This window comes from Balaenoptera musculus, chromosome 8, assembly GCF_009873245.2.
Source record: "Balaenoptera musculus isolate JJ_BM4_2016_0621 chromosome 8, mBalMus1.pri.v3, whole genome shotgun sequence".
Taxonomy (NCBI): domain Eukaryota; kingdom Metazoa; phylum Chordata; class Mammalia; order Artiodactyla; family Balaenopteridae; genus Balaenoptera; species Balaenoptera musculus.
Genome location: NC_045792.1, coordinates 64,142,082 through 64,169,326, shown reverse-complemented (window position 1 = coordinate 64,169,326; position 27,245 = coordinate 64,142,082). Strand labels below are relative to the sequence as shown.

Genomic DNA, 27,245 nt, shown 5'->3' with positions numbered 1-27,245 from the left:
GGGAGGGCATTCAAGGCTCTTACTTCCCCTGATCCATTAAAGTGGTTACAAACCACAGCTTGTTGACTTACCTTTGTTTCCTATGAGTTGAGGCACAGTGGACAAGATAAAACTGAGGCTCTCTGTCTTCTCTGTTTTCATTCAGGGTTACTGGTTGGTTTTGGCCAAGCCTGATTAATCCTGCCAAGAAAGGTGAAAGGGGATATCAATAACAACTCAGAATTCCCTCACCTCTCCTTGTCGAAGAGGAGCTTGTGGTCCTGGTGAACCCCAGGTTTTTTGGCATGGCTCTCACCAGAGGAAGGAGAACCTATCAAGGAGGGGTCTTCCGGGCCCCATACAACCCTGGTGCACTGCGTGCGGGTGAGTGGTCTGGAAAGGCTGAGAGAGAAGGGTTGTTAGCCAGCAGTAATGGAAGAACATTAAGCCTGGCTTTCTGAGCAATGCCTCCAACAGGAGAGCCCACTCTCTCTCGGCTTCCTGAGGCAGTTGGGGAAAAATGAGCAAACTAGCTGAGGGTAAAAATTTGCTTCTCCAAGAGGGCAGGGCCTTGGCAATCCTTGGCCTGCTTTCCCCATGCTGAAATCCTACATCATCTTTTCTTTCTTACTTGCACAATCAATACATTTTCATTATAAAATAAACAAAGTTCAAATAATATATTTATATGGAGTAAAAAAGCGAATGTTCTCCATTATAACCTCAATTCCATTTCCTCCCCACAGGAAAGAAACTACAGCTAACAGATTGACACAGAGCCTGCCAGACCTCATGGATACATAGGTATCACACTGTATATATGGCCCCGTAACTTGTCTGTTTGTTTCATTTGGTGATAAATCATCAATATCTTTTGTTCATGTCAGCACATACAGAGCTAACCCTCTCTCTTTTCAATTAGCTTTCTAATTTCCATAGTATATGTGAGAGGAAGAGGAAAACTATGCTAAGCATAACCACTTTTCACTGCCTTCTCTGGAGTGGGGAGTGAGAGTGTTGAATGGAGCATTTGGGGGGTTTGGGTGGGGTAGTGTTGGGGAAGGTGTTATGGAGAGCTGAGTTGCTCTTTATAATGGGGGGGGGGCGGGATTTGGAGCCTCAGAGGTCATCTGGGTGGACAAATGAAAAAGGGTGAGGGGAATGCAGGAAGTCAGAGGTTGCTGGCAAGATGGAATAGAGTGCCCTGCATAGTGATCCCTCCACACAGCCCTCACATCTTTAGCAAGCTTACTAAATTCATGAATGAGTATATTCCTCAACTCTTGAATGTTTCCTTAGAATGACATTGCAAGGGTGCTATTACTGGGTCAAAAAGCAGAATTTCTCTACGGTTCTTGTGACATCGTTTGTTAAACTTAACCCAAAGCGCTGTAAGAATTATGCTGCTACTTATAAAATTTTGCCTTTTCAAAATGTACATTAGATTAGAATATACAAATAATGACATTTAAAATGCTTATCCATGTCCCACAGAAGGTAGGGTGAGGAAGTCCTGCAATGGTGTGAAGATGGGTAAGTAGAGCTCAGAAGGGAAACAAGTCCCCTGCCACCAACTTCCTGAAGGCTGGCCTTGGTTCCAACTGGCGAAGCCCATAAGCTCATATCTGAGACCCCAGACACTCAGGGAAGCGATGGTGGCTTGCTGATAGTGGCTAGGAAACACTTGGGAAGTGGCTGGGGCACATCTGCTGGGAGTGTTAGGACCCTATCTGGTAGGAAGTCAGGGCTCAGAATCAGGAGAGAAATGAGGAAGGCGTGTTCTGTCCAGAGCTGTTAAAGGCCTTTCATGACCCTTGGACTTGAACCAGGCAGAGTAGGGCAGAGAAACCCCAAATGAAAGCCAGGATGGCTCTAAGCCTGCAGTTGGGGCAACTGCCTGACACGGGATTTCCCCCATTTGCTTCATTTGCACAAGTTAAGTTATTTCTCCAGTAGTTAGACAAGAAGCCTCTTCTCAACGCTACCTTGTTCCCACCAAAGTCAAACCCACGGGCATCAGCCTCAGAGACCAGTTACTTCTGACCTTGGGCAGCATCTTCCTTGAGGGGCTCCTGTGGTCCCTCCCCACCTTCTGGCCTTGAATTTCAGCCTCTTTGGTCTCCATCGGTCCCAGATCCTGCATCTCTGCCCCTGTCTTGTCCTTATTCCTTTTCAGGCTCAATTCCTACTAACTGCCCATCTGTTTCCTGCCTTCACAGAATTCTCATTGGCTTCTCTTAGTGCCCAGTGCCACCCACCCTGTAGAACCATGACTGAACCTGTCAGGTCCATGAATACTGGCCTCACCCTCTTGCCAAATCCTGTCAGCTGGGCCTCACCTGTTGGCCCTTGCTGGCCTGTCATCCACCCTGGCTCCTGTGTGGCCACCTGGGAGCTGCCAGGTGTTGTCTACCCCAGTGGCATGTCAGGAAGCCCATTGTGTTGACAACAATGAATTGAGTGTGTCCACTTGCGGAGCACGACTACCAGGCAGAGCTCACGTGGGCCTGGTTCCCACGACAGCATTATTCATCAGGGCTTCCCTTCTTTCTGGGGCAGTGGTGGGTGGTGCAGAAAAGGACACGGATTTCACAGTCAGGCAGCAGAGTTCAAATCTTGGCTCCACAACTTAATACTTTGGGCAAATTTCTTAACCTTTCATAGCCTCAGAGCCCTCGTTTGGAAAAATGAGGATAAATAAAATACCTGACTCATTGGGTTGTTGTGGGGCTAACTGAAATAAGTGATCATGATTTATAGTGAGAATTTTTCAATGGTAAGAGTGTTCATTTGTTAGGGATGTCATAACAAAGTACCATGAACTGAGTGGATTAAACAACAGAAATATGTTGTCTCACAGATCTGGAGGCTAGAAGTCTGAATCAAGATGTCTGCGGTGTTGGTTCCTACTGAGTGCTGTTTGGCAAGAATCTATTCCAGGCCTCTTTCCTTGGTTGTAGGTGGCCATCTTCTGTGTCTCTTCACATGGTGCTCTCCTTGTGTGTGTGTGTGTGTGTGTGTGTGTGTGTATCTGTCCAAATTTCCCTCATTATAAGACACCAGTCATTGAATCTGGCCCACCCTGGTGACCTCATCTTAACTAATTACATCTGCAATGATCCTATTTCTAATACGGTCACATTATGAGGTACTGGGGGTTAGGACTTCAACCCATAACAGTAAGTTATCATTATTTGTCAGGAGCTCTTATAAAGCCCTGGTAATTGATGGGATTTTAGTGGAATTCAATGGTAACCATTCACCCTTCTAAGTGAACTGCGTTCTACTGAGATACCTATTGTATCAGTCACTCACTGGTAGTGGCAGGTTTCTGGGGCCCCATAAGCCTCCAGGTTTGTGTGTAGGAGCTCATCTTACAGACGTTTTAATTTTTCCCTTTTCCCTGAGCAGCGGTGGCAGTGGTGGTGGGGTGGTGGACTCCCAGTGGTCACACAGGCTATCCCCGAGCCTTCTGTGCATGCTGGAACCCTAGGGCTAGGGCCAAGGCCAGATCCTCTGTTCACCTCCTTTTCCTCCTACCTCCAACCCAAGTCACTAGGAAGAAGCTTCCTGCCTCACGGCAAATTCCCACAGCTCCAGGAATTCGTTCCCTGAGAAGTGCAGGGGATGACAGCTCACCACTCCCCCTGTTCTGTAGGAAACCTGGGTCCCAATGGGAGGGCAGGAGTGCAAGCAGTGCCCAGAGCTGACAACTGGGCCTTCTTTATGCCAGACCAGAGGAAGTGGGCAAGCTGAAAGCCAAAGACATCAGGGTGTGTGCAGAGCGAAACAGAAGCCCTTTCATGACCTCTATCACTTCTGCACACCTCAAGCCATCTTGATGCTGTTCACGGCAGCGCAATGTCATGGCTGACTCTCCCTGCCCCTCCTCCGAGAGAGCCATATTCTGCCCTGAGAAGGATGCACGAACGTGGCTGCTTGAGTCTGGGCTGCACGCTTCTGGCATTAACGTCTCAGCATCTTAACACCCAGGTGACCTGGGTTCGGACAGTTGTTGTGTCTGCTTCTCACCAGGTCAAGGCTCTGTCTCTGAACACTGCGGCAGGATTTATGTGGCTGGAGACAGTAGTGAGCCCTTGGGATGTGGCCACGCCTAGGGACACTGCGACTTCCTCCCCAGCCTCATCCTTGAGGGCGTGCTGGCTTTGTGAGGACACAGGGCCAGGATCTCTATTCTTTCTTTCTTCTATTAACTGCCCCAGAACTCCCTGTCTAATTTCATCTTCTAGATCAGTTCAGCTTCAGCAAATATTTATTGAATATACACACCATGCTAGCAATTTAATACACGGCACTGCCCTCAAAGTGTTTACATTCAAATAAGGGTTAAACTGAAACACAGGCAGAGAGCGACAAGGATGGCTACTTAGATGATGACAAGTACTTAGAGGCAGAGAGAAATGAGAAGTTACTTTCAACTAGGAAGGCTTCATGGAGGAGGTGGAATCTTTAAAAAAAAAAATGTGGTTATGAGGAACCTAGGGACAGGACACGAGTGAAGACGCAGAATGGACTTGAGGACATGGGGAGGGGGAAGGGTAAGCTGGGGCAAAGTGAGAGAGTGGCATGGACTTATATATACTAACAAGTGTAAAATGGATAGCTAGTGGGAAGCAGCCACATAGGACAAGGATATCAGCTCGGTGCTTTGTGACCACCTAGAGGGGTGGGATAGGGAGGGTGGGAGGGAGACGCAAGAGGGAGGAGATATGGGGATATATGTATATGTATAGTGATTCACTTTGTTATAAAACAGAAACTAACACACCATTGTAAAGCAATCATACTCCAATAGAGATGTTAAAAAAAAAAAGAATGAGTTGTAAAGAATGGCTAGGATTTCAATGAGTGCAGAGACAAAGGAGGGCTTCAGAGGGGAAAGAATAGACTGAAAAGATAGGAAGGTTGGAACATGCAGAGCATTATAGGAGAACAAGAATTTAAATATGACTCAAGCACAGGGTAGGGGATCCATGTGAGACTAGAATGGGAAATGAAATGAGAAGGGAAAGTTGTGCCTGGATTGTGTAAGATCTTGATGTCCCGTTGAGGGATTTAGACTTTATTCTCTAAGCAGTGAGGATGACATTGAAGAGGTTCAGACCAGCTTGAGCACCTGATCCTGACTGAGCCTTAAGAAAACTGATGGGGTAGCTTTCTGTGCAGTGGATTTGTGTGGTAGGAGTTGGGGGTAGGGAGGGCAAACTGGAGGCTGCTGCAATAGTCTAGGAGAGGGATGAGGTGGGGCCTCAGATGGCTGGGTGGGTCAGGAGTCAGAGTGGATGAATGATTACTTACAGCAGGATAAGCAGGAGGGCTGGAGACCAGGATTACCTGTTTTCTTCCCCAAAGCCCCCAGCTGGGCAGGTGCTGGAGGAAGTGACCCAATGGCAGGTGCACACTGTGGATTCTGATTGGCATGTGTGGTGACCAAGGGGTAAGCAGCAATTGTTTCATTGTCCCTCAACAGCATGGATCTAAAGTAAGTTGGTGATGCATCTCTAGCAGTGAACCTAAGGACAGGGAAGCCCAAGTTGGCAACAGCTGGAATTCCAGATAAGTAGCCTGGAGCCAGGAGTTCTGTTATAGATCCTGCCTAGTTGTGCATTTTGACTGGGTACTTTCTTCATTCTGTTCCATACTCAGGCCCCTTGGTCAGATCAGCAAGTGTCTGTCTTTCAGGTTTGTCCTTATTCAGGTGCCAGAGTCCAAGAGTCATGAATTCCATCCTCGGGCCTGATCCCTGTAACCTGAACTTCTTCCCCTAAGCCTCCCAGGTTTTCCAAAACCCAAGCTTCAGTTGTAAAAAATATATAAAAATACCAGCTGGTCCTGTGCCCTTTGGGCATCTTTTCATGTGTCTGTTGGCCATTTGTATGTCTTCTTTGCAAAAATATCTATTCAAATCTTCTGCCCATTTAAAAAAATTTTATTTAATTTTATTTTTTTTATACAGCAGGTTCTTATTAGTTGTCTATTTTATACATATGAGTGTATATATGTCAAACCCAATCTCCCAGTTCATCCCACCACCACCCGCCCCGCCCTGCTTTCCCCCCTTGGTGTGCATACATTTGTTCTCTACATCTCCATCTCTATTTCTGCCTTGCAAACCGGTTTATCTGTACCATTTTTCTAGATTCCACATATATGCGTTAATGTACGATATTTGTTTTTCTCTTTCTGACTTACTTCACTCTGTATGACATTCTCTAGGTCCCTCCACATCTCTACAAATGACCCAATTTCGTTCCTTTTTATGGCTGAGTAATATTCCATTGTGTATATGTACCACATCTTCTTTATCCATTTGTCCCTCTATGCGCATTTAGGTTGCTTCCATGACCTGGCTATTGTAAATAGTGCTGCAATAAACGTTGGGGTGCATGTGTCTTTTTGAATTATGGTTTGTTTGGTTTTTTTTGACAGTTAGACCTGAGTCTTTTTATGCTAGGTTTGATCAAGAGTACACAGTCGTGGAGGAATATGATAGGTCAAGGAGTAAGAGGTAATTATAGTAAACTTGGGTAAATCTAACAAGGCCTGCTTGTTCAAATTCTTCCAGGTGTCACTTTGTCTTTGGAGACAAGGATGTTCGTCTCACTTGAGGGTTTTAATGACTCTTTCAAGGGAGAAGGGCAGAGGAAGATCAGAGTGACCTTCTTGCTTCTGTCATTTTCTCAAATTTCTTCTTAAAATATACAGTACACCAAGATGCCATATTTTGGGGTAGTGTGTCCTGAACCCCATCAATGTGTACTATTTGAATGCTCAGTTTATAGACTTTGGCTCTCATTCATTTATTCCAAAGCATGAAGCACTTGCAGGAAACTTTTTTGTTCCTTGGGGCATATTTTCCTTCAAACTGGATTCTTCATGTATCCTTTCCTTGATATGTTTTTTCCTTTCTTTTTTTTTTAAATTAAATTAAATTTTTTTAATAGAGCACGTTCTTATTAGTTATCTATTTTATACATATTAGTGTATACATGTCAATCCCAATCTCCCAGTTCATCCCCCCCACCCCCCACTGCTTTCCCCCCCTTGGTGTCCATACGTTTGTTCTCTACATCTGTGTCTCTATTTCTGCCCTGCAAACTGGTTCATCTGTACCATTTTTCTAGGTTCCACTTATATGCGTTAATATATGATATTTGTTTTTCTCTGACTTACTTCACTCTGTATGACAGACTCTAGGTCCAACCATGTCTCTACAAATGACCCAATTTCAGTCCTTTTAATGGCTGAGTAATTCCACTGTATATACGTACCACATCTTCTTTATCCATTCATCTGTTGATGGACACTTAGGTTGCTTCCATGTCCTGGCTATTGTAAATAGAGCTGCAGTGAACATTGTGGTACATGACTCTTTTCAAATTATGGTTTCCTCAGTAGTGCCCAGTAGTGGGATTGCTGGGTCGTATGGTAGTTCTATTTTTAGTTTTTTAAGGAACCTCCATACTGTTCTCCATAGTGGCTGTATCAATTTACATTCCCACCAACAGTGCAAGAGGGTTCCCTTTTCTCCACACCCTCTCCAGCATTTGTTGTTTGTAGATTTTCTGATGTTGCCCATTCTAACCAGTGTGAGGTGATACCTCATTGTAGTTTTTTTTTTTAATTTTATTTATTTATTTATTTTTGGCTGCATGGGGTCTTCGTTGCTGCATGTGGGCTTTTTCTAGTTGCGGTGAGCAGGGGCTACTCTTTGTTGCAGTGCATGGGCTTCTCACTGCGGTGGCTTCTCTTGTTGCAGAGCATGGGCTCTAGGCGTGCAGGCTTCAGTAGTTGTGGCACACGGGCTCCGTAGTTGTGGCTTGCGGGCTCTAGAGCACAGGCTCAGTAGTTGTGGCACACGGACTTAGTTGCTCTGCTGCATGTGGGATCTTTCTGGACCAGGGCTCGAACCCGTGTCCCCTGCATTGGCAGGCAGACTCTTAACCACTGTGCCACCAGGGAAGTCCCCTCATTGTAGTTTTGATTTGTATTTCTCTAATAATTAGTGATGTTGAGCAGCATTTCATGTGCCTCTTGGCCATCTGTATGTCTTCTTTGGAGAAATGTCTACTTAGGTCTTCTGCCCATTTTTTTATTGGGTTGTTTGTTTTTTTAATATTGAGCTGTGTGAGCTGTTTATATATTTTGGAGATTAATCCTTTGTCTGTTGATTCGTTTGCAAATATTTTCTCCCATTCTGAGGGTTGTCTTTTTGTCTTGTTTATAGTTTCCTTCACTATGCAAAGCTTTTAAGATTCATTAGGTCCCATTTGTTTATTTATTTATTTTTATTTCCATTACTTTAGGAGGTGGGTCAAAAAAGATCTTGCTGTGATTTATATCAAAGTGTGTTCTTCCTCTGTTTTCCTCTAAGACTTTTATAGTGTCTGGTCTCACATTTAGGTCTTTAATCCATTTTGAGTTTATTTTTGTGTATGGTGTTAGGGAGTGTTCTAATTTCATTCTTTTACACGTAGCTGTCCAGTTTTCCCAGCACCACTTATTGAGGAGACTGTCTTTTCTCCATTGTATATCCTTGCATCCTTTGTCATAGATTAGTTGACCATAGGTGCATAGGTTTATGTCGGGGCTTTCTATCCTGTTCCATTGATCTATATTTCTGTTTTTGTGCCAGTACCATATTGTCTTGATTACTGTAGCTTTGTAGTATAGTCTGAAGTCAGGGAGTCTGATTCCTCCAGCTCCATTTTTTCCCTCAAGATTGCTTTGGCTATTCAGGGCCTTTTGTGTCTCCATACAAATTTTAAGATTTTTTGTTCTAGTTCTGTAAAAATTGCCTTTGGTAATTTGATAGGGATTGCATTGAATCTGTAGATTGCTTTGGGTAGTATAGTCATTTTCACAATATTGATTCTTCCAATCTAAGAACACGGTATACCTCTCCATCTGTTTGTGTCATCTTTGATTTCTTTCATCAGTGTCTTATAGTTTTCTGCATACAGGTCTTTTGTCTCCTTTGGTAGGTTTATTCCTAGGTATTTTATTCTTTTTGTTGCAATGGTAAACGGGAGTGTTTCCTTAATTTCTCTTTCAGATTTTTCGTCATTAGTGTATAGGAATGCAAGAGATTTCTGTGCATTACTTTTGTATCCTGCTACTCTACCAAATTCAATGATTAGCTCCAGTAGTTTTCTGGTAACATCTTTAGGATTCTCTCTGTATAGTATCATGTCACCTGCAAACAGTGACAGCTTTACTTCTTCTTTTCCGATTTGGATTCCTTTTATTTCTTTTTCTTCTCTGATTGCTGCGGCTAAAACTTCCAAAACTATGTTGAATAATAATGGTGAGAGTGGACCACCTTGTCTTGTTCCTGAACTTAGAGGAAATGGTTTCAGTTTTCCACCATTGAGAACGATGTTGGCTGTGGGTTTGTCATATATGGCCTTTATTATGTTGAGGTAAGTTCCCTCTATGCCTACTTTCTGGAGGGTTTTTATCGCAAATGGGTGTTGAATTTTGTCAAAAGCTTTTTTCTGTATCCATTGAGATGATCATATGATTTTTCTCCTTCAGTTTGTTAATATGGTATATCACATTGATTGATTTGCATATATTGAAGAATCCTTGCATTCCTGGGATAAACCCCACTTGATCATAGTGTATCGTCCTTTTAATGTGCTGCTGGATTCTGTTTGCTAGTATTTTGTTGAGGATTTTTGCATCTATGTTCATCAGTGATATTGGTCTGTAATTTTCTTTTTTTGTAACATCTTTGTCTGGTTTTGGTATCAGGGTGATGGTGGCCTCGTAGAATGAGTTTGGGAGTGTTCCTCCCTCTGCAATTTTTTTGAAGAGTTTGAGAAGAATGGGTGCTAGCTCTTCTCTAAATGTTTGATAGAATTCACCTGTGAAGCCATCTGGTCCTGGACTTTTGTTTGTTGGAAGATTTTTAATCACCGTTTCAATTTCCTTACTTGTGATTGGTCTGTCCATATTTTCTGTTTCTTCCTGGTTCAGTCTTGGAAGGTTATATATTTCTAAGAATTTGTCCATTTCTTCCAGGTTGTCCATTTTATTGGCAAAGAGTTACTTGTAGTAGTCTCTTAGGATGCTTTGTATTTCAGCGGTGTCTGTTGTAACTTCTCCTTTTTCATTTATAATTTTATTGATTTGAGTCCTCTCCCTCTTTTTCTTGATGAGTCTGGCTAAGGTTTATCAATTTTGTTTATCTTCTCAAAAAAACAGCTTTTAGTTTCATTGATCTTTGCTATTGTTTTCTTTGTTTCTACTTCATTTATTTCTGCTCTGATCTTTATGATTTCTTTCCTTCTACTAAGTTTGGGGTTTTGTTTGTTCTTCTTTCCCTAGTTCCTTTAGGTGTAAGGTTAGACTGTTTATCTGAGATTTTTCTTGTTTCTTGAGCTAGGATTTTATTGCTATAAACTTCCCTATTAGAACTGCTTTTGCTGCATCCCATAGGTTTTCGATCATCGTGTTTTCATTGTCATTTGTCTCTAGATAATTTTTGATTTCCTCTTCGATTTCTTCAGTGATCTCTTGGTTATTTAGTAGTATATTGTTTAGCCTCCATGTGTTTGTGTTTTTTACGGTTTTTTCCCTGTATTGATTTCTAATCTCATAGCGTTGTGCTCGGAAAAGATACTGGATATGATTTCAATTTTCCTAAATTTACTGAGGCTTGATTTGTGACCCAAGATGCAATCTATCCTGGAGAATGTTCCGTGTGCACTTGAGAAGAAAGTGTAATCTGCTGTTTTGGGGTGGAATGTTCTATAAATATCAATTAAATCTATCTGGTCTATTGTGTCTTTTAAAGCTTGTGTTTCCTTATTAATTTTCTTTCTGGATGATCTGTCCATTGGTGTAAGTGAGGTGTTAAAGTCCTCCACTATTATTGTGTTACTGTTGATTTCCTCTTTTATAGCTGTTAGCATTTAGCCTTATGTATTGAGGTGCTCCTATGTTGGGTGCATAAATATTTACCATAGTTATATCTTCTTCTTGGATTGATCCCTTGATCATTATGTAGTGTCCTTCCTTGTCTCTTGTAACATTCTTTATTTTAAATTCTATTTTATCTGATATGAATATTGCTACTCCAGCTTTCTTTTGATTTCCATTTGCATGGAATATCTTTTTCCATCCCCTCACTTTCAGCCTGTATGTGTCCCTAGGTCTGAAGTGGATCTCTTGTAGACAACATATCTATGGGCCTTGTTTTTTTTATCCACTCAGCAAGCCTGTGTCTTTTGGTTAGAGCATTTAATCCATTCACATTTAAGGTAATTATCAATATGTATGTTCCTATGACCATTTTCTTAATTGTTTTGGGTTTGTTTTTGTAGGTCCTTTTCTCCTCTTGTGTTTCCCACTTAGAGAAGTTCCTTTAGCATTTGTTGTAGAGCTGGTTTGTTGGTGCTGAATTCTCTTAGCTTTTGCTTCTCTGTAAAGCTTTGGATTTCTCTGTCAAATCTGAATGAGATCTTTGCTAGGTAGAGTAATCTTGGTTGTAGTTTCTTCCCTTTCATCACTTTAAATATGTCATGCCACTCGCTTCTGGCTTGTAGAGTTTCTGCTGAGAAATCAGCTGTTATCCTTATGGGGGTTCCCCCTGTATGTTATTTTTCACTTGTTGCTTTTAATAATTTTTCTTTGTCTTTAATTTTTGTTAGTTTGATTACTATGTGTCTCGGCGTGTTTCTCCTTGGGTTTATCCTGTATGGGACTCTGCACTTCCTGGACTTGGGTGGCTATTTCCTTTCCCATGTTAGGGAAGTTTTCAACTATAATCTCTTCAAATATTTTATCGAGTCCTTTCTCTCTCTCTTCTCCTTCTGGGACCCATATAATGCAAATGTTGGTGCATTTAATGTTGCCCCAGAGGTCTCTTAAGCTGTCCTAATTTCTTTTCATTCTTTTTTCTTTATTCTGTTCTGCAGCAGTGAATTCCACCATTCTGCCTTCCAGGTCACTTATCCGTTTTTCTGCCTCAGTTATTCTGCTATTGATTCCTTCTAGTGTATTTTTCATTTCAGTTATTGTATTGGTCATCTCTGTTCTTTAATTCTTCTAGGTGTTTGTTCTTTAATTCTTCCAAGTCTTTGTTAAACATTCCTTGCATCTTCTCGATCTTTGCCTCCATTCTTTTTCCAAGGTCCTGGATCATCTTCATTATCATTATTCTGAATTCTTTTCTGGAAGGTTGCCTATCTCCACTTCCTTTAGTTGTTTTTCTGGCGTTTTTGTTGTTCCTTCATCTGGTACATAGTCCTCTGCCTTTTCATTTTGTCTATCTTTCTGTGAATGTGGTTTTCGTTCCACAGGCTGCAGGATTATAGTTCTTCTTGCTTCTGCTGTCTGCCCTCTGGTGGATGAGGCTATCTAAGAGGCTTGTGTGAGTTTCCTAATGGGAGGGACTGGTGGTGGGTAGAGCTGGCTGTTGCTCTGGTGGGCAGAGGTCAGTAAAACTTTAATTCACCTGTCTGCTGATGGTGGGGCTTAGTTTCCTCCCTGTTGGTTGTTTGGCCTGAGGCAACCCAGCACTGGAGGCTACAGGCTCTTTGGTGGGGCTAATAGCGGACTCCAGGAGGGCTCATGCCAAGGAGTACTACCCAGAACTTCTGCTGCCAGCTTCCTTGTCCCCGCAGTGAGCCACAGCCACCTCCTGCCTCTGCAAGATACCCTCCAAAACTAGCAGATAGGTCTGGTTTGGTCTCTTATGGGTCACTGCTCCTTCCCCCCGGGTCCTGATGTGCACACTACTTTGTGTGTGCCCTCCAAGTGTGGAGACTCTGTTTCTCCCAGTCCTGTTGAAGTCCTGCAATCAAATCCCGCTAGCCTTCAAAGTCTGATTCTCTGGGAATTCCTCCTCCTGTTGCCAGACCCCCAGGTTGGGAAGCCTGACATGGGGCTCAGAACCTTCACTCCAGTGGGTGGACTTCTGTGGTATAATTGTTTTCCAGTTTGTGAGTCACCCACCCAGTGGTTATGGGATTTGATTTTACTGTGATTGCACCCCTCTTACCAACTCATTGCAGCTTCTCCTTTGTCTTTGGATGTGGGGTCTCTCTTTTGGTGAGTTCCTGTGTCTTCCTGTCGATGATTGTTCCGCAGTTAGTTGTGATTTAGGTGCTCTCGCAAGAGGGAGTGAGAGCACGTCCTTCTACTCCACCATCTTGAACCAATCTCTCTCTTCTGCCCATTTTTTAATTGGGTTGTTTGTTTGTTTGATGTTGAGTTGTGTGAGTTCCCTTCTGTAAGTAGTTGTGATTTTGGTGTGCCTTTGGGAGGAGGTGGGCTCAGGCTTTTCCTACTCCACCATCTTGGCCACATACCAGCAATCTTTTGCAAGTAATGGCATGGACTGGTTTTTGAGAGAAGTTATAGGCATTTGGGGGATTCCAAAACTTCTATTTCACATGAACTCATTTGTCTTTTCTTTGGGGGGGGGCTTACATTATTTAAGGCAGTGGTTCTCAAATTTCAGTGAGAATTTCTTAGAAACCTTGCTAGAAATGACAGGTTTCCCTGCTCTACCACCTCCAATCTGGGGTAGAATCCAGGAACATCAATTTAAAGCATGCACAGAAGGTAATCACATGTTGAGAAACACTACTTTAGGAGAAGACTTCCAGATGTAAGCCTGCCTTGACTGAGTAATTAGGGGAGGATATACAATTCCAATTTCATAGAATTGTATTTTTATTTATACAAGGGATTTCGTTGAATGCAAAACCAAATGCAGTAGGATTTTTAGGTTATCAGGAGACTTTTCTTTTAAATACATTCACAAATTAGAAAAGAAATCTCTCACTGAGTGTTTTCCTGGTTTTGGTTCAAAGCATATGGTCACCCTTCTAAGGGTAAACTTTAGCATGCCAGTTGTTTGGATGAAATGGTAATTGCTGACTCTCCAAATGCCAAGTGTGGGGCTGCTTAAGGCCTTGAACGGTTTGGGTCTGCCACAGAAAGACTCTGGCACTTGGAGTATTTTCAGTGTTTTAAAATTCCTGAGTTGTTCTTCACTGGATAGGTTTGTTTCTAGAAATGGGGACCTCTCCTTGTGAATTAGGACAAGTTAGCCGTCTGCTTGCTGTACATTTGCTGCAGGGTGTGCTTTGGGGCTCTGCCCCTCTTGCCTCTTTTCTAGCAGAGCTGGACCCTCCCAGTGTGGGAATGGTGGCAGAGAGTTGCAGCCAGAGATGGACTCGAGGCGGGGAGGTGGCCATTCTTGGCAGATGAGGGAGGGGTATGGAATCCAGGACACTGCAGAGCAACCTTGACCTTTAGGGCTGGACCTGGGCAGGTCTAAGTTTTGACTTTCAGGATGTGGAGACAGAGAATGGGAATCTTTCTTTGGAGAGGCTCCTGGTGCTGCAGTAGCAGAGGCAGTGTCCAAGAGGAAAACAGGCAAAGACAGAAAATAAGAAATGGGGTCAAATTAGAGGAGGAAAAGGGAAGAGTATCAGAGGGAGGTAATCAAATGTGGTTTAGGGAGAAAATTCTGAAGTTGGAGAGGTTTGGGTTTGAATCAGAACTCTACACCTGCTAACTCTGTACACTTGGAAAGGATACTTCACCTTTATAAATCTTAATTTCTGTAAAATAGGGGTAATAATACTACCTACTTATAAATTCTTGTGTGGATTAAAGTAATTCATATGAAGTGCTTAACAGAGCTTATCTGGTATATGGTTACTATTGATTGACTGCTGACTGTTACAACCATAAGCCATCTTCTTGATTTTGCATATAATTGTTATGAACTGCTTTCCCAGCTTGGAGTACAACTAAAATCATCTTCCTTAAAAATTTTAAGCACCCGCATGCCTGTCTTTTAGCAGGAAGTCCTGTATCTTCCGCTGGAGGTATTTTTTTTCCCTTGAATTTTCTAATAACCTCAGAGGCTTACTCAGTCCAAGGGGACAATCCTGTCTCCAAATGCTAGGCAGAGAGAGGACCCTAGAGTCTCATTGGCCCAATGATGATGTTGCTGCCCCTGTTTTTGTTGCCATCATATGGTGTCATAGTTGAAAACATGTCTCAAGTAGTTGTAGCTTGTTGCCATAACAATGCCCTCACTAGTCTAGAATTCTCTGTGGTAGATTGTCTCTACCCTCCTTGTGAAAGGATGGTATTTCTCACTCCACTGCTGTCCAGCTTGCCCCTATGACTTGCTTTGGCCAGTGAGATGGAAGTAACATGTGCTGCTTCTAATCAGAAACTTCAAGAGCCATCACTCTCTCTCTTTTTCTTCTGCCACAAAAATGGCAATGTGGGGTTGCTCCTTCACTTTGAGTCCTGGAGTGAAGAGTTTATGGAGCAGAGCTACAGCCAAACCATAGCCAGCATGTAATATGACTAAGACATAAACTTTTACTGTTGTAAGCCACTGAGACTTTGGAGATTTTTGTTACTGTAGTGTAACCTTCTCTAGCTGACTGATATAACCTCTTGGGTCACAGGAGTGTCTCTTATTTAGGTTCTAAAGTTACAGCTCTTTTAGTTCATACATTTGACTCAGGCATTACACCCAAAGCACACCACCATGTCAGGATGGCTTGGTTGAGAGGGACCTACAGCCTCAGCTACATGCTCCACCAAACCCCCCACCTCCCTCCTCCGTGACCACTTGGGCTCTTATCACGAGCTAGATCACCCTCATGATGTGTTCCCCTCTGGGCCCCTTGGTATCCCTTTCTGCTCACAGATTCCAATTGGGGCCCTCCCAATATGTCAGTGAGATTGTAATAATGCTCCTGCAAAAGGAAAGGGTCAGGGGCTCAATGCCCTTGTCTCCTATGCAGATTTACCACAGTAGATATATCACAGATGTTTGGGAGAGGTAGTCTTTGTCAGGCTACAAGAGTTTGTTACATCTCTTTCCTGTGCACGAGTACTTATTTGCCTTATATTTGTTAGGGGAGGTCACTCAGCTGATTTTTTCCCCACAGTAGGTACAATCTACTCCAGTGTAGTTTGCTATTCCCACTTCTAACCATAGCAAAAATTATAAGGTTTTTCTGAAATTTACATTAGCAGTCCCTCTGTTATATGTAGGTGTTATATGGAGGTCTTATTGAGAGGATCTGGGGGCAGAGGGAAGACGTAAATGAGTCACAATGAGGCAGCATCATTTGTCCTACCCCATTCTCCTTTTTCTCCTTCTAAAAACTACAAAAAATAAGATTAAACTCTGAGAGTTCAAAGAATTACTCTAACACAAAATGAAAGGAGAGATCACTCAGGTCTTCATGTTAACGCAACTAGTGAAGGTATGTGAAGGGTCCAAGGTCAGCAGTGGATCTTTTAAGCAGGAAGGAGGAGGGCAGACTTAGCCGGACTCAGGGAGAGGAGCTCTTGATACAGGGAGTGGAGTCCTTTCAGTCACTGGTGTCTCTTCTCCCTCTGCCAGAGGGTGTAAGCAACCAAATAGCATTTTAGAAGTGTGTCTCTGGCTTCTCTGGGGGGACTGGATTGGATTAGACAAAGGCAAGAGTAAAGACAAGGAGACTCATTAGCAGGAAGTAGAGAAGATACAAGTTTATTGAATGAATGAATGAATAAATGAATATTAAGATGTGGATTTTAAGCTATGGCTTGAGTCCCTACTCTAGCCAAAGGACATTCTCTGCAGTGTGTGTCATGTTCCCTAAGGACTGTGGTGGGTCTTCAGACTTCTGGAAGAGTAAAACCCTTCCCTCACTGCTCTCTTCCACTGACCCTACAGATCCCCACTCTCTCCCTTCCTGGCAGGTCCCTTTGGCTGTAGTCCCTGAGATTCTATCCTGTTTTTCTTTGAGCAAATTGGCGTTTCTGGAGCTTGATCACCAGCTGGTATTAAGTCTGGTTCTATGCTTTGGCACAATCCTCTTCTTCACCTCTCGTAGTTCTGAGATGTGTCTTGCTTAATAGCAGACACTACCTTTTCTCAGAGCCTTTCTGGTTCACATGATATTTTTAGCCCATGAGAATCCCCACCCCACCCCCTATATCCACATTTGAAGCACAAGCAGATTCCTGTGGGTCATGGGTGACAGCCTCCATGCAGAGCCAAGGTTGCTGCCCAAAGCTATGCATCTTCCAGGGGGTAACTTCTCCGCTCAGTCCCTTACTGCTCTTAGGGAACCCATCACCCAGGTGCCCTGCCCTCAGGGTCCTGCCCTACAGTTTTCCATTCCCAGAATGCTTTCAACATTCAGGAAAAAAGACAAAAACAAAAACTGAGCAGCATCCCCATCCAAGAAAATGAGGGCGGTCCCTAGCACCCCTCAAAACTAGCTTTTGGAGAATCCAAAACACGCAGATGTCTTTTGCTTTTAATCCAGAAGAAGGAAGGATGATCACAAAGGAAGGCTCAGATCCAAACTGAATTCTTTTGTCTAGTACATGGTTTATTTTAAATGTGAAAGTTCAAGCTTACAAAAACAAATGGATTGGATTGGGCAATTGTGAATTCTGAAGCATAGACATTTCTCCATGTTTGGAGGATGTGCTCAGATATTTGTTTGTGCAGTTTTTGTCATTGTTGAAATAAAAGAGGTACTGAGCCTGAGGAACGTTACACCAAGAATGATGTGAAAAATAAATAAATGATGCTACAGGTCCCAGAATCCCAAGGAGGGGAAGGAGAGTAAATATGGCCCTGGTTGGTATTATCCTCATATGGCCCCAGGGTACCTGGTTGAAAAACCTCTTTCTGATATATCACACCATAAGTTGGGTAGATTTACTGATTGAACAGAATAAATTGGGCAGGTAAACTGCCATCAAGAAGATTGACCTACAGAAATGTTCTTCCTGCTTTTCTTCCATTTTTACCTACCTGATTTTGTTAAAATCTCTTTTTATGAACTTGACTTTAGATTGCACTGACTTCAGCAGGCAGCTTTGAGAAAGGGATTTCCTGGGGATGAAAATCAAATTTATTGTCAGCAACTGGATTTAAGGAAAGAGCCAGGGCCTTGAGGTGTTCAGGTCCAGCTCTTTCAAAGAATGGCTGTGTGATTCTGGATAAGGTATTTCATTTCACTCCCTTAACTGGAAAATGCAGACTGAACATTTTTGGGGAATACATTCTGAGAATAAACGATGGATATAAATTGCCATGTATAGTACCTGATAGAAAGTAAGTCTTGTAAGTCATGATATAACTCATGATGGAGAAGAAACACTCTGCCTGCTTTGTGGGGGCAAAAGAACAATTAGGAGGCAATTGCATTGATGACAATGGCAAGAAATCATGGAGGCCTAGACCAGAGTAGCAGCGGTAGAAGTAGCAAGAAATGGTCAGATTCTGGACATATTTTGAAGATAGAGCCAACAGGATTTTCTGATCGATTCCCTGTAGGGTGTGTGGGGAGCAAGAAGGGGAATCATGAATGAGTCATGCTTTGTGTTTGAGCAGCTTGAAGGATGGACTTGCATTTTACTGAGATGGAGAAAGCTGAGGGCAAAGCAGGTCCTACGGGTTGGATGGGTTAAATTGGAGCTGCCTATGAGACACCCAAGAGGAGTGTTGAGTGGGCAGTTGGATATATGACTTTGGAGTTGGGGGAGAGGTCCAGACTGGAGACGAGCATTTGAGAGTCTTCAGAGAGTTTAAATAGGTGGTATTTAAAATCACGAGCTCGAATAAGATCCTCTTGGGAGTGAGTGCAGTTAGAAAAGAATCTAGGTCTGAGAACCAAGCCCTGGAGCCGCCCAGCGTTCCCTATCAGGGAGATGAGGAAGAACAAATGAACCTCCCCCTCCTTCTCCTCTTCCTCTTTCTTCTTCTTTTGTTGTTATGAAAGGGGACTGTTCTATTTAATTCAGTTAGCCTTCACTTGAACAAAACTACTTGCAAGAGTTCTTTTGGGTTTGCTCTTAAAAAGTGATATATGCTCTTCGCAACTTCAAAGTCTTTTAAAAAGGAAAAACACCCAACTCTGGGCTGTGGAAGAGGCCTCGTGGTGCAGGCACCCAACCAGTAAGTCAGTGCATCTGGAGATCAAGTTCCTCTCAGGATTAGTGAAATCGAGCTTTTGTTAGAATTAATTTAATGGTGCAATGTCAACTTGCAAACCTCAAAAATCCTTTTATGCTTCACATCTCTTTCCCTTTTTCATAAAAAAAAAAAAAAAAAAACCCATACCTATGTGAAGCCAGAAAGGACAATCTGAGAAAGTTTGGCTCTTCCTTTGGTGAGATAAACAATCTGTTGTATCATGGCACCAGCACAGAAATCCTGTGTTTGAAGAACACGCTGAGACTACAGAGTTACTCAGGATAGTTTAGGGGAGGGCAAGGTAGGGATAGCTCAATTTTTGTGATAAAGATCTGGGTGCCTCAGTGGACAATGGGTTTTCGATGAGCCAAGAATGACCTGGTTGTTACAAGAGCCAACACAATTGTAGGTTGCATTCAAAGAGGTCCTGGCCATAGGAAATGAGAATCCCCTGAATAAAGAGGCTGCTGGCTGGTTGATGCCAGTATCTGGCTCTAAAAAAGGGCCACTGTATTTAACGCATGGCCCCAGCTCTGACTCTTAGACCAGAGAGAGATACCTCCTCCAAAGGTAGCTAATGACTTAGGAGACTTGGCTTAAACAGACAAGCTAGGCCAGTCAGATGTTCTTGAAAATCTGAAACAAGACACTTGTCAGGTGGTTGGGGGAAGGAAACAGCTGGAGCTGAGAGGCCATGTGAGCCACAGCAAGGGAAAAGTCCAGAAAAAGCAAGGCTAGAGAGAGGAGAAGGAGGAGGGAGCAGAGGCACAGAGAGAAGGAGAGAGAAGGAGAGAGGGGGGGTGAGAGGGAGACAAGACAGGCAGAGAGAGAGGGTTACATGGCCTGAGGGAGACAGAAGGATAGAGACATTAAGACAGACAGACAGAGTAGGGACCTCAGGTCCCGACAGCTTTCTGCTGCCTTGAGGTCTGGGTATGCTTCCTTAGGTTTTTGGGGGGGTTCAGTTATCACTGGCACAGCCCCCTTTACGCTTGAGCCAGACAGGGGGGGTTTCTGTTCTTTGCCACTTAGAGAGTCCTACACTAGGGCCCCTGTCTTTGAGGACCTCAGAATTAGGTAGGGGAGGCAGAAAAGTCCCAACAACAAGTGACAAATGTCTAGTATCGAGTTTCTCTTTGGTGTGCTCCAGCATTCCCGTGGGCTATGAATGGGAAAGAGTAAGGCTGAGATACTGATCCCTCTCAGCTCTTTGAGTGTGTTGGTGGGGTCTGGGGCCACCATAATCCCCAAATGACCACCAGCAGCCATGAACAACTTTGTCCATTTACACCCGTGTACAGGTATGTAAGCCATGAAAGCTCTGCTCTGATGGATGTGTGTGAGCACAGGGTCCAGGGGAGCCCAGAGGAGGAGACAGACTCATCCAGACTTCTCCAAAGAGTAGTACCGCCTTCTCTGAAATCCTCCCCGGTCCTCTACCCCCTTTTGGGATACCTAAGATCACCCTGGTATCATAGTCCATTCTTACCCACATCCTCCTTCCCTTTTCCACCCACCCATGTCAGCACATATTTGCTGAGTGCATGATGAAATGAGCCTCATCGCCATCACATCCAAGACCTCACCAAACCCCATAATTAACCCCTGCAAATTGACTTCTGATTCCACTTATTGACATGGCCCTCCCAAATGTCCAGTAGCTTGTTCACGATCTTCACCTTTGACTTAAAGGTCTCCTAGAGATCCATGTTTCTAAAATCTATGCCACCCGTCTGGACCTCCCTCAAGCAACAATCCTTGCAATCCCATATTTCTAACCATCTTCTGGGCATCTCCACTTGGGCATCTCCACTTGATTGTCTGCATCCAGGCATCCCAGCAGCATCTCACACTGAACTCATCTTTCTTAATCAGTGAGCGCCTGCTTCTGGCTGCCCTTTGGCATTAGCATTTCTCTACCTGTCCAGGGGCAAAACTCCGGAGTCACCCGACCTCTTCTTTCAACCCCCCACATGCAGTTAGGTCACAAATTTATTGAGTCTATGTCTTTCTGCCCACCCTCATCACTGCTGTTACCACTTCTGTGCCGAGCTTCACATGTCCAGCTGTCCGTGTGTCATCTCCACTGGGATGTTTCATAGTCATCTAAAACTTAACATGTCCAAAATGGGACTCCTGAGTCTATTACTCCGGTCCCCCAGTTCACTTTCCCATCTCTATAAATGACTCTATTATATATCCATTTGCTCAACCTGGTCATCCTAGACATCTTCTTCTCTCTCTCTCGAGCCACATCTTTATGGGGTGTTTCAGGAGCACCCAGGCTAATTAATGTTTACCCCAGCCACCCCACCATAGCCATGTGTTGTTCAAATATTGAGGTACTTTCCTGTCAGTTGGTAAACAGCTCCTGCCCCGAGACCCCTGACTGCTCCCCCACCACCCCAGTTGCCCTGGACTCCCCCGCAGAATTCCCTGGATCTCCCCATGATCTGGCAAGAGAAGAGTTCGTGCCTGGAACTGCAGGGGACCTCTAGGACCCAGCAACTCCAGCAAGACAGCCGTTGGTACCTATTTTAATTGGCCAGCCTGTGGGCCATGACAGGTCTTTTGAAGATAATCCCCAGTGTTACCCGTTTTGAAGAAGAGGAAACTGACACTGGAGAGATTAATTTATTTCCCCACAGTTCCTTGGAATCCATCTGGCTCCAAAGGACTTTTATCACTAATCTCCTGACTGGTCCCCCTGTCCTAGAAGAATCTTCCCAAAGCCTAGCTCTCATCTGCACTGGTCCAGTTTAGAAACCTCCTGGGGCTCCCAACCCCAGTTTGGAGTTAAGTCCAAACTCAAGCCTAGGGTTCAAGGTTCCCTTGTAGTCTGACTGTCTCAACCCAGCCCCATGACAGAACCCCTGCCACGGCAGCCCTGAGCACTTTCCCGCTGCCACGCTTAGGCCCACACCACTTACTTCTCTAGGGATACCATCCCAGACCCACTCTCCACATCTTGAAACCTTGACCTGTGTGGGCGCATGACTGCCTCAATTGCCCACTCCTCTAGAATCGAACCTTCCTTAATGCCCCCACGTCTTCTTCCTTGGGATGCCTGCAGCCCTTGGTTCAAGTTCAGTGAGCCCAGCCCAGCCCATCCATGGTACTCACCACGTTCTTCCTTAGAGAAGAGTTTTACTCTAACGCCTCCTGTAAGCATACCGACAGACAGTTTGCAAACCACTTTTACACACCCTTTAGTCATAGATGTTACTTACTTTCTTGACTCTTATACCATAAGCTCCGTTTTGCTCACCTCTGCAACCTCACTGCCTAGCAGAGGCCCACGCACAGGGTATGTGCACAGTGCATGTCCTTGAAGCAAATGGGTAAGTCATGCTCTGGAGGCAGAGTGGAGAAAGTGGAGGACAATTTTTCCAGTGGTTGTTCCCTCCAGGGCTGGCCTAATGCAGTCAGGATGCCAAGATCTTTTCTCTCCCCAGCGCACCCTGGGACCACTTGTGAATTCTTACTTTATTCATGGGTTATAATCCTTTATTATCATTAGTTACCTTGATGCTCATATTGCATCAGATTTCGCCAGTGAGAGCCCCTTCAAGTGGTCCTCTGTACTTTTGACATGTCACCATCATTCTTGAAGCAGTTCCTTACTTTTGGGCACAGTAAGATGTTCCAGGCTCATCTTGAACTTTCCCATCCCAGCCCTAGAATTACCCACTTCTCCAAGGAGCCCTGGATCCTTTTACTGGCGAATGGTATTTATAAACCAAAATTTGTGTGCAAAGTGTGTTCATTGCTACTGGAGCATCGTTATTTCCAGGCCTCTCAGTGGACAGAGCTAGAAAATAGATATATGTCATGAACACACACATCTGTACATATGTATATAAATGTAAATAAATATGTTTACATGTACATGCCCATATACATATCTACCCATCCATTCATCCAACCATCCATCTGTCCAGTTTATTCCAATACTATAATTCCAACACAGCACTGCATGGTTTATTCTATTTTCTCTCCTTTCCATATTTGTCATTCCCTCCTTTGACAGTGAGAAACTTGACTCTCATTATTTACAATGTATTTACTAATTTAGTTAATCCTAGAAGGCACAGAAAGCATTTCAAGAATTGCTAATCCATATGTCTATGGAAAAGAAGTCTACTCAGTATTTGTTTACAGCTCTGTTTCCCCTTTAGCCGGAAGAAGGCATTTAGTCCAAATGCTGTGTGTACAAAAGTTACATGAGGTAGTTCCTTGCCAGCCCTTTCTGCCCACAGATTTTAATCACCCCCTTGACTCCATACCTCATTTCTGTCCTTGTCACACGTGGCTTTTGAAGTCCAGAGCCTCTCAGGGGCACCAGAGCGGCTGAGCCCCCTTCTCTGGGGGTTGTCCAGGGTCCCAGCTTCATTAGGCAGCCCTCCTCCATCGTCTTGCCAGTTCCAGAAGTGTGTGCACTCATGCCCTGCCCCATCTCCTTTATGGCTAAGGATTTGTTCCTTTTTAAGGCTTCCTTTGTTATTATTTTAATGGGATCCTGGGAGGGAGAGGAGACACCTTATGTTCCCAGTCTGCACTCTTGAACTTGACATCCAGGGACTCTAGAGTCACAAAGATCTGGGTTCACAGATTGTGAGGCACTAGCAGGCTACTTGACCTCTCCATGTCCCAGATCCCTCATCTAGGACTCGGGGATGAGAAGCCCTACATCACTTGGATTTGGTGAGGACTGACTAGACCTTATATGTAAAGTAGCCAACACAGTGCCCGGCACCATGTTCAGTAAACAACCCCTGTCATTGTCACCTTCATTGACACCTGGATGCCATTCCTGCCGATTCGGCCACTCATCTGTTCGCTTCCTCATCTGGGGCCTCCTAAGTGCTGAGTATTGCGCAGAGTCCCTAAGTATAAAAGGGGTGAGGAGGCCAACACTGCCAGGGTGGTTATCCCAACAGCCAGTCCCTGAGCTGCCAGTGTTCTTGGCAAGCTGCTGCTTCTCCTGGCTTGGTCTCCCTCAGCCCCAGGACGTGCTTTTGGCCTGGGATTTTTAAACTTTTTCCCTGGCCTTGAGTCAGAGGGCCCGTGGGGAGAGCTTCCCCCAGCTGTGCGCCAGTGCGCCTCAGCTGGCCCACCTCTTTGATGCTGAGGACACACGATTGTCTCTGATGGGATGGAGTGATGAGCTGGAGATTTTGGTAGAGTGAGGCCAAATCCCTGTGTGGCTCCAGGAACGAGGATAAATATAGCCCGAGTAATTGCTCGTGCTCTTTCAAGGATTAAAAGTCAGCTTTCAGGCAAGCTGTGAAGTTCCATGACCAGGACAGCAAGGGACTCAGGGCCTTTTTTAGAGCTGTGGTCAGCACTCCTTGTGCACTGCTGGGTCCCAGGCCTCCAAACGCTGTTTCCATATAAGTAAGGGGTCACCTCCACTGGTCTACACCCCATGAGGGCAGGGATGGCTCTGAAGTGTCCCTACCACATCCCATCAGCCAACCCTAGTGTGGCACACTCAATAAACATTTTAAATAAATATATGAGCTATGAGAAGGCTATATTTTTAAAATAAACTTTAGAATAAGATCTGTAGTCCAGTTAACAATAACGTACCAATGCCCACTTCCTGGTTTTCATATCAAACAACAGCCATATACAATCTCACCACTGGGGGAAGCTGGGTGAAGGTACATGAGACTCTTTGTACTATTCTTGCAACTTCCTGTGTGTCTGTAAGTATTCCAAAATAAAAAGTAAAAAAACAAAAATAACCTTTAATCAGGCTCATGCCAATACTCTGACATTTGGGGGAAGCAGTGCTGGAAGATGAATTGATTAAATCCCTGTTTCCAGCAATGCTTGTTTTTCATTACTATTTTTGAATGCAAACACATGACTTATTCATATGATTCAAAACTTTAAATGTATAAAGAAGATATACAGTGGATACTCTTTGCCCCAGCCACTTAGATTCCCTCCCCATAGGCAACTAATGTTAATGTTATTTGTTTCTTGTGCTAATTTTAGCAAGATTGTGTGCACACACACACATATGTACTTGTGAGTATGTGTGAACATGAGCGTATTTGTGTGCATGTATATATATCTATACTGTCCCGTTATCTTACTTTTTCCACTTAACCATGTGATCTTGGGGGCTTTCCATGTCACTACACAAAGAGCTTTCTCATCCTTTGTTGTGGCTATACCCGTCACCTTTTATGGCCCCCAGTTGGTGGACATTTATGTTGTTTCCAATCCTTTTGCTTTTATAGACAAAGCTGCAATGAATAATCGTGTTCGTTTGTCATTTCCCAAGTGTGAGAGTGTGTCTGTAGAATAAATTCCTAGATGTGGAATTGGGTCAAAGGATACGAGCCTTATAATTTTGATCATGCTAAATTGTCTTCTATAGAGCGTGCTCCATTTCACACGCCCATCAGTAATGTGTTTTATGAAATGCTTGTGTTAATGCAATGATTTTAAAAGTTATTTGGTGACCCCTTTGTGAAAGCTATGGGCCTGTACCCAAGAAAAACAGAAATCACACAGTGTGGGGTTTTTTTTGTTTTTTTAAAATTTTTTGGCTGCTTTGGATCTTCATTGCTGTACACGGGCTTTCTCTGGTTGAGGCGAGCAGGGGCTACTCTTCATTGTGGTGCACGGGCTTCTCATTGTGGTGGCTTCTCTTGCTGTGGAGCACGGGCTCTAGGCGCGTGGGCTCCCGTAGTTGTGGCTCGCGGGCTCTAGAGCGCAGGCTCAGTAGTTGTGGCGCACGGAATTAGTTGCACCGCGGCATGTGGGATCTTCCTGGACCAGGGATCGAACTCGTGTCCCTTGCATTGGCAGGCGGATTCTTAACCACTGTGCCACCAGGGAAGTCCCCACACAGTGTTTTGCATACAATTTCAGTTGGCTCAGAAACCCCTGAAGGCTATCCATAAACCCTAATTTAAGAAGCCCTGGCTGAAAAGGAGGAAGTATGGTACAGAGCGGAGAGCTTTAGGGCCAAACCATGTAAGTTCACCTCTTAGCTCTACCACTTACTGGCTGTGGAACATCAGAGAATTCATTTTGCCTCTTCAAGTCTCAGTTTCCTTTCCAAAAGAATGGTATAATAATTCTATTTCATAGGGCATTTATGAGGGTACATGCTTTTATGTAGAGCATCTAATATAGTGGTTGGAATATAGTAGGTGCTCAACATACAGTCTGTATACACACATACAGACACATAGAAACACACACACAGACACAGACACACACACACCCTCCCTCACACGCACACGAAACCTTCAGTTCCATTTCTTTGTTTTTTTGGGTTTTTTTGGCTGTGTTGGGTCCTCATTGCTGCGCATGGGCTTTCTCCAGTTGCAGCGAGCAGGGGCTACTCTTCCTTGCGGTGTGCGGGCTTCTCATTGCAGTGGCTTCTCTTGTTGTGGAGCATGGGCTTTAGGCACGCGGGCTTCAGTAGTTGTGGTGCACGGGCTTAGTTGCTCCGTGGCATGTGGGATCTTCCCAGGCCAGGGATTGAACCTGTGTCCCCTGCATTGTCAGGCAGATTCTTAACCACTGCACCACCAGGGAAGTCCCTTCAGTTCCATTTCAACCTGCTTCTAGTTGTCTTTGTAGTATTTGCTGCTAGATTCACAAAATCAACTTTTGGAGCATCATTCCCTAAAGTGAGGTCTTTGGACTAACTACATAAGAATCACCTGAGGGCCTTAATTAAAATATAGATTCCTGGGTCCCACTTTAGGTTCACAGGATTAGAATTTCTGGAAGAGGGGTCCAGAGAACTTCACACTTGGGGGTTCTATTGCACAATGAAGTTGGAGACACAGCACTAAAGAGTTTGGTAAATTCCTTCTATTTCCTATACCTGCAATTCTAGTAGTTACCACCATGTGGCTTTACCAGGGGGGCCTGTTCCCCGCAGATGTATAGGGTAGATGCCTGAGAGAAAGTGTGACTAGTAACCAGGAGAGTTGCCTCTGGTTCCATCTGCAAAAATACAGTTATTTATGGGTGTGACAGATGGCATGCACTGCAGTCTCGTCAGGAATCTCTCTCATAACAAGTAGGGAGGAGAGACAGTCCAGGACTGGATGCCCATGGAAGGGGCTGGGATGGAAGTCCAGTGGGCCAGGTTTGGCGGAGAAAGCCTGCCATGGCTGGGGTGACTGACCCATGGGCAGGAGCTGGGGATAAGGACTGTGTACAGCCAGTTGTCACCAGGAGGCCTTGAGGCCACAAGCCTTGAAGCACCAACCCCTAGAGCTCTCAGCCTGAC

At 44.2% G+C, this 27,245-nt stretch overlaps 1 protein-coding gene across 1 annotated transcript in view; it reads left to right on the top strand.

Annotated features, from left to right (window-relative positions):
• Positions 1–27,245, top strand: part of IRAG1 (inositol 1,4,5-triphosphate receptor associated 1) — a 169,210-nt gene that overhangs the window by 19,507 nt on the left and 122,458 nt on the right. The window contains exon 2 of the mRNA XM_036862322.1: positions 726–783. The gene's annotated coding sequence lies outside the window, so the exon portion shown is untranslated. The remainder of the gene's footprint in view (positions 1–725; positions 784–27,245) is intronic.